Here is a 6,558-nt window from a genome sequence, read left to right on the forward strand (position 1 = left end):
AAGGTATGTTAGTGCAAAATGAATGCATACAAATGTACAGTACATCATGCATAGAGTGAACACAATAGTGGATAGTAATATTATCATTATAAGTTTAGCAATAACATTTGCAAATCCAAGTCTCACAAGGGTTTATGATTTGCTCATAAGGGACTTCAAACCTTCAAGATACAGTGAAATTAACTACGCTGTTGTTTTTAGTCATATAGTAGACAAGGCTTCTCGGACCTATCAGTACCAAAATATCAGGCAAGTTCTATGTGAACTTTTCTTACTACAACAACGAAAATTGCAAAAAATATGTAACCGAGAACAATAGAATTCAATCAAATATTTTTCAAAATCAGAGTAATTTCTAAACAATTTAAAACCGATTTAGTTAGAATTAGCTGAAATAAAACTATCCATGAATTAAAAATGTATCCTGTAAACTTTGACATTCGTTTACATATCACATTACTGATCATATAATTCGAATAGTAATATATATATGTGTGTGTGTGTGTGTGTGTGTGTGTGTGTGTGTGTGTGTGTGTGCCTTCAGCCTATAAGTCTTGCATTACAAATTCATAACACTTCTAGACATAAGCAGCTTGCAAACTGACTGAACATATAATAATATATCATGGTCATAAAGTAACAAAATACAATTTCAAGTACACTTCAAAACCTGAAATTCATAATAAAATATTAGTTATATCACTAATATCAGCAACACCATAATGAAGATCAGTAAAGAAAGTTGAGAATACAAATGTTGAACAAGGTTTGTCTTGAGGTACACCAACATTAGAAGAGAAAAAAGTTTTAACAAGCAAGAATTTGCGTTAATTTGAACAATTTCAATAACAATGATTATTTACCAAAGCAAAATTTCATCCACTGAGTCGAAAAGCCTTTATGTAGTCAATAAATGCACAATGAAATTCCTTTTATTGCTTTACATAAACAGATGTATTGAACATTTTGATTTCGAAATATGATCAGTGGTGCTGTAACCTATCTACATCCAGCTTGTTATTAAAATTGCAACCCGTCATCTTCAAGGTAATGATTTAGTACGCTATTTAAAATTGGTGTTAAATCTTACCTTTACGGTAATCTTGGCGCTTTAGATAACATTTCCGGTTTCAAATTGTAACAAATATATCAGCTTTTTCAGAGCCACCTTTAAGTATGAAATTGCACAATCGTATTCATCAACTTATGTAGTAGACAAAGGATATGATCATTGTTATGGCAGTCTTGAAAACACATTCATATTTTGAAGAATAATGTTACATCTGTTCCTGCTATAGATAGTGTAAATATAAGCTATATTCTTGACTATTGACATCCATGAAAAGGGAATACAGCCACGCCGCAAAGGCTATAAAGGAGGTGAGCCGTTGACCGCCACATCGTACGTATCTGGGATGACGTCTTACATCGTAGCGTTTACATATGTATACTTTAATGGCGTATTAAAACAATTCTGCATATATCGTGCCGTGCAGAGTCTTTGTAGCAGAAAATGGTATCGGTCAAATATTGTTGATATTCCTATGAAAACAAACCTCTCTTACTAAAATTTAAAATGCGAAATGAGACAAAAGATAACAAATTAATCTGTTGCAAACATTTATAGAAACATTTATGAAAAAGTACGTAAATATTTTATTACATATATACCACACTTGTCCCCTCTGTGGAACTGTTTTATACAACCTGTAATCCAAAATGGTATCAGTAGTATATCCCCATGACCGTCAAACTTTTGGCTTTTATCATCTCATGTGCCATTTAAGATATATTCATGTAATTTACTATATTTTAGGCATGTTACCTGAACAAAATGGACTATGAGCATTATTTTAATAGTTATCCCTATTCGCATTATAAATTGTATATGTCCATCCATCCAACGCACTTTTCTATGTTAATAGGTTCAACTATTTTAGATATCTGTAAATTCTTTAGACGTAGTTACATTATGGCAAGGGCATTTGTCACATAAAATTTCTTCTTTGCCAAATTAGAAACTTCATGGGTATATTCCTATTTTTTAAAATTGTAGTTACTGTTTTAATCTCCATAACCATTTGAGGTATCATCATGAAGTTTGGTATGAAGTTATAACACAACTAAACAAAGTATATGGAAGTTTACAAAAATGGGTTCTGCCTGACTTGACAAAATATATATATTCATCTATCCGTCGTATACTTGACAGTTTGTATCTTCGAAACTGTTTGATATGTCTCCAAGAAGCTTGACGCAAATTTGTGTTATTGAAATAGTTTATATCATATATATGAATGGACTTTGTCAGATTATTGCTGTTTAAGTCGTAGGTATTTCATAAGCACTAGCTCGATTTTACAGAAAATGGAAAAGAATTTTGTATTAATTTCCATCTTAGTTTTCTCGAATAGTGGAGGACAGATTACAAAATAAAACTTGCGGTTTGGCCTGATAAAGAATTGCTGAAATTACATGAAATAAAATTATCTCTCTGCAAGACTTTTAAAATTAAAACAAGTACTTTGTGAGTGGTTCTAGTGTGTATGTGAGTGCGATTTGGATTTTTAAATAAGCTTTAAAAACAATTCAGTCATATCGCTACGATGTCTGCAGTGTAGCAGTTTATAGTGATATCTAGCACTGGGGTATCATGCCGCCAACCGGTCCTAACACTAACCTCTTAAGTGCTGGAGTGGTCTGAGTAGTTCTGGTACCTAAGCAATGTATCATATTCGTTTCACACATGCATATTGATTTTCAGTATTATTTTGAGTAGTCTTCAACCAATTATATGTAATAAGGAATTATATCACAACGCATTGGACTTCAATTGATCTTCAACTAAGGTCTTGCTATTCTGCATCCTACATACGTTTGCTGTATCACTCGTATGTTCATCTCATTAGGTTCATAATGAATGTAATGATCAGCTCAGTTCGTGAGTTTAAAATAAATAAGTCAATGTTATTCCTCAGCAATTTATCTCCAGCTTGAGGACTAGCAAAAATGAAACAAAAATAGCTAAAATGGCATCTTTGCCGTATCTCTGTTTCTACAATCTTTTCTACACCTACACTCCAATGGAGATTTAAGTACTTTAAGTTATCTAACTCTGTACAAATAGTTTAAGGAAATCTGATGATCAAATCATTTAGATTTTGTTGTAGAATTATGGCCCTTGAATAAGTTACAGTTAGCACCCCTGTGGCCCATGAACACTCTCGCATTCACACTTTATTCTTCGATTCCATTCATATTTGCAGTGAAGCTTTAACTTACTGATAATAAGATCTTAGATGTTTTTACTCTGAAAAACATCTTTGATCATCGAGATAATTAATAATCGTTGCTGTTCGTTTATCGTTCATTGTAGCATCGACGACTTTGTCGACACCATAGGGGTTGCGTATGATTTTGAACGTCGACCACATATGAGATGCACAATCTTTTCTAAAATCTTCCTTGGCGTCATGAATTGTATTAATCAAACTTTTATTCGTCGGATCAACCAGAGCTCGCATCGGTAAGTCGGTGGATATTATGTCAGGAATAAATTTACTTTTAGAAGGCTTAATTTTAATCATGGATAGTATCATATTATAATTAAGACAAGTATATATTTAAATTGATATGTTATATATGTGTATATATGTGCATATATAATGATTCAAACAAAGAACAAATGCAATTGGCTTATGATAGGTTGCATAAATCCTAGTGACAAAGCTTGTGAAAACGAATTCTGTGGATATCATTTATAAAGTGTAGAGAGAGGGAGTTTAGGTCCAAAACCGTGTCTGAAGTGTGGTGTTGGAGGTTGAGGAAACACGCAGTTGTTTGTGCAATGTGGGGTACAAAATACAGAGAGATAAAAAGAAATTACTATAAAATATAACACTGATAGCAATGATAAAGTTATAAGAAAAGCTGAAAACTATCTGGCTAGATTTTCAAAATAATGATTGAGTCAAATAGTCATCTAGCAAATGATTTTATATATAATGGTACAAAATAAATTTATGAAGCATCCTACCATCAACGATTATGAAGCATCTCGCGATGGTATCATCAGACACTGCCGACTAAAAAGACATTTAATCGGTTATGTTATAAATTTTGGTCATCTATGATTTACTGCTGGAAAGAAAAGATATTTCTTTAAAAAATTTATTTGCGAGTGCTTTCACGGATTAATCGAAAAAGGCTTTGTGATCGAGTATTGAGTCAGATAAGAAAAATAATAATTTATGTAATTTGCAAGCTGTTGCACAAAGTCAGAATTGCAGATTTGGAAATACTGTCTGTAATGATCATAGAGCCAAAGCAGTTATATCTACAAATGTAGAGACTGTTGACAAAATAGAATTTCAATCGACATATTCAGCCGCTAAAATATTTGATATTTACACGAGTTCTTTACATTTTGTCGCAAATAATATAACCAAGTCGGCATTTTCGAAGAAGTATGAAGAAAAGATTTTTTAATTGTTGAAGGAACATAACTTTGTCAAGCTAAGGTATCTCCTGTAGTGTTGTGCTACTAATACTATAATACCATTTATGCTATTTAAGTTTGTGTGTCATTATACTCATTGTCATTATACTCATTGTTAGTACAGTCAGTTTAACAATCTAATGCTTCTATCACTTTTGGCATTTCGGGGGAAGATCATACATTATATATATAATCCCCCGAAATGCCAATCACAACATATGTGATGTATTTTTTTGTCAAGTAAAATATCATGAACGAACGGTTATTTATTTAGGTTGATACCTTTATCGTTGGTGTGACAGTATAAAATTTCAGTATTATTGAAGGGAGATAAATCTGCCTAGCTATAGATATGTCAAGTAGAGTAATTCAATAGTTACCTCGCTTGTTGCTATATTATTAATCTCAAGAAGGGCGATAACTCTGTAACATATCTTTTTCAGTTAGAGCTTAATTTTTTAAAACCATTTTAATTAATTATTAACCATCTATGTGATATTTAATATCAGTGGAGTAACATCATTTTATAATAGTTCAGATTAGTTGAAGGGTATTTGTACTTTCTGACTTATCAACAAAATCAAGACAGAAAACAGGTCACACACGCCGTTACATTAAATATACAGTTATTTCTAGATCTTTCTGTTATACAGAAATGTATATACAATTATTTTATACAGTGTGTTTAGAAACATAAATAAATCAACGCTATAATTTTACTCAGTACTGTATAATAATCATCTGTAACAATCCAGCGAAGGTAACTTTATAATAATTTCTGATATATATATATATATATATATATATATATATATATATATATATATATATATATATATATATATATATATATATATATAAGATTGGAACGTAGCCTATTGCTACCGGCGCTGATTCTCATACTCGAGGGTCCACGTTCTGAACCCATGATTGGAAATACTGTCGACGGTGGCGATAATCGCTTTTTTCTATTCAAGATAGGGGTCCTCCCCAAAGCTCGAACTTCAACAGAAACAACACACACTCCCCACAATGTCAGTACGTGGTGGGTGCTCTTTTGCACACTCCCGGGATTGATTATTGTGGGGTGTTTCTGACTGAACCATTATCATGACATATGTGGTATTCCTGACTGAATTAGAGTTAAGATTGTATATAGTGCTGTAAATAGCTTAATACAATGCTGTAAATATGCTACTATATGTGTTGTGCCATCCTTAGAATTATGTTTGTATATATGCTGTAAATAGCTCAATACAATATCTTTATTTTTGATATATACATACTATATAATGAATTACGAAAATATTAATGATATTATTTCTGCAACAAAAAAAATACGGCATAAAAATTCAACTTGATGCAGAAAATAATTATTTGTGATTTTGAATCACTGCAAACACGTAAATCTGAAGATAGATATACACTACCTACAGAGTACAGATTTATAAAACTCATCCAACAAGCTATGTTCCAATCTTTGGCTACTGTGAAAGATACGGAAGTTAAAACATTCGTATCTCTCTCGAGCGTGATCGAAAGAATTAGATAGGTTCTTGAATGCACTTCTCGCACGCTCGATGAGCCACGCAGAAATTAGGAATGTGAATGCCGGTCTCTTGCATGCATTCGAAATCAAAAAAGATGAAATTGCCTTTCTTCTTGTGACCATCGTCTTTCTCTGGTGGGGGTTGGCATTTTTGCACGTAGCATTCGTGTTCCAAGTCCACGATGTGGTGACAAATGTGACATTTTTTCTTTCCTGAACATACGTGTGCCTTGGCACTATTGGTACGTATGCCTTGTCCACACGTAGGGCACAATCTCAGCAGTTGACAAGCACATTTCTGCTGTGAACCTTGCGTCTTCAGATGTTGTTGGTAACAGGCAGGGCTGACAAACGTGCGCAGACAAGCAGGACAATGCACTGGTTCTTGCCCTTCGCTCAGACAGGGTGGAGAGGCCAAACATCCTGAGCATTTCGATGCGCAATGCTTGTGTTGCTCTCGATTGTTATAACCATAGTCACATTTCTCACAGTAATAACCGTATCCCAGGAA

Source organism: Sinohyriopsis cumingii, chromosome 6, assembly GCF_028554795.1.
Source record: "Sinohyriopsis cumingii isolate HCF-2022 chromosome 6, ASM2855479v2, whole genome shotgun sequence".
Taxonomy (NCBI): domain Eukaryota; kingdom Metazoa; phylum Mollusca; class Bivalvia; order Unionida; family Unionidae; genus Sinohyriopsis; species Sinohyriopsis cumingii.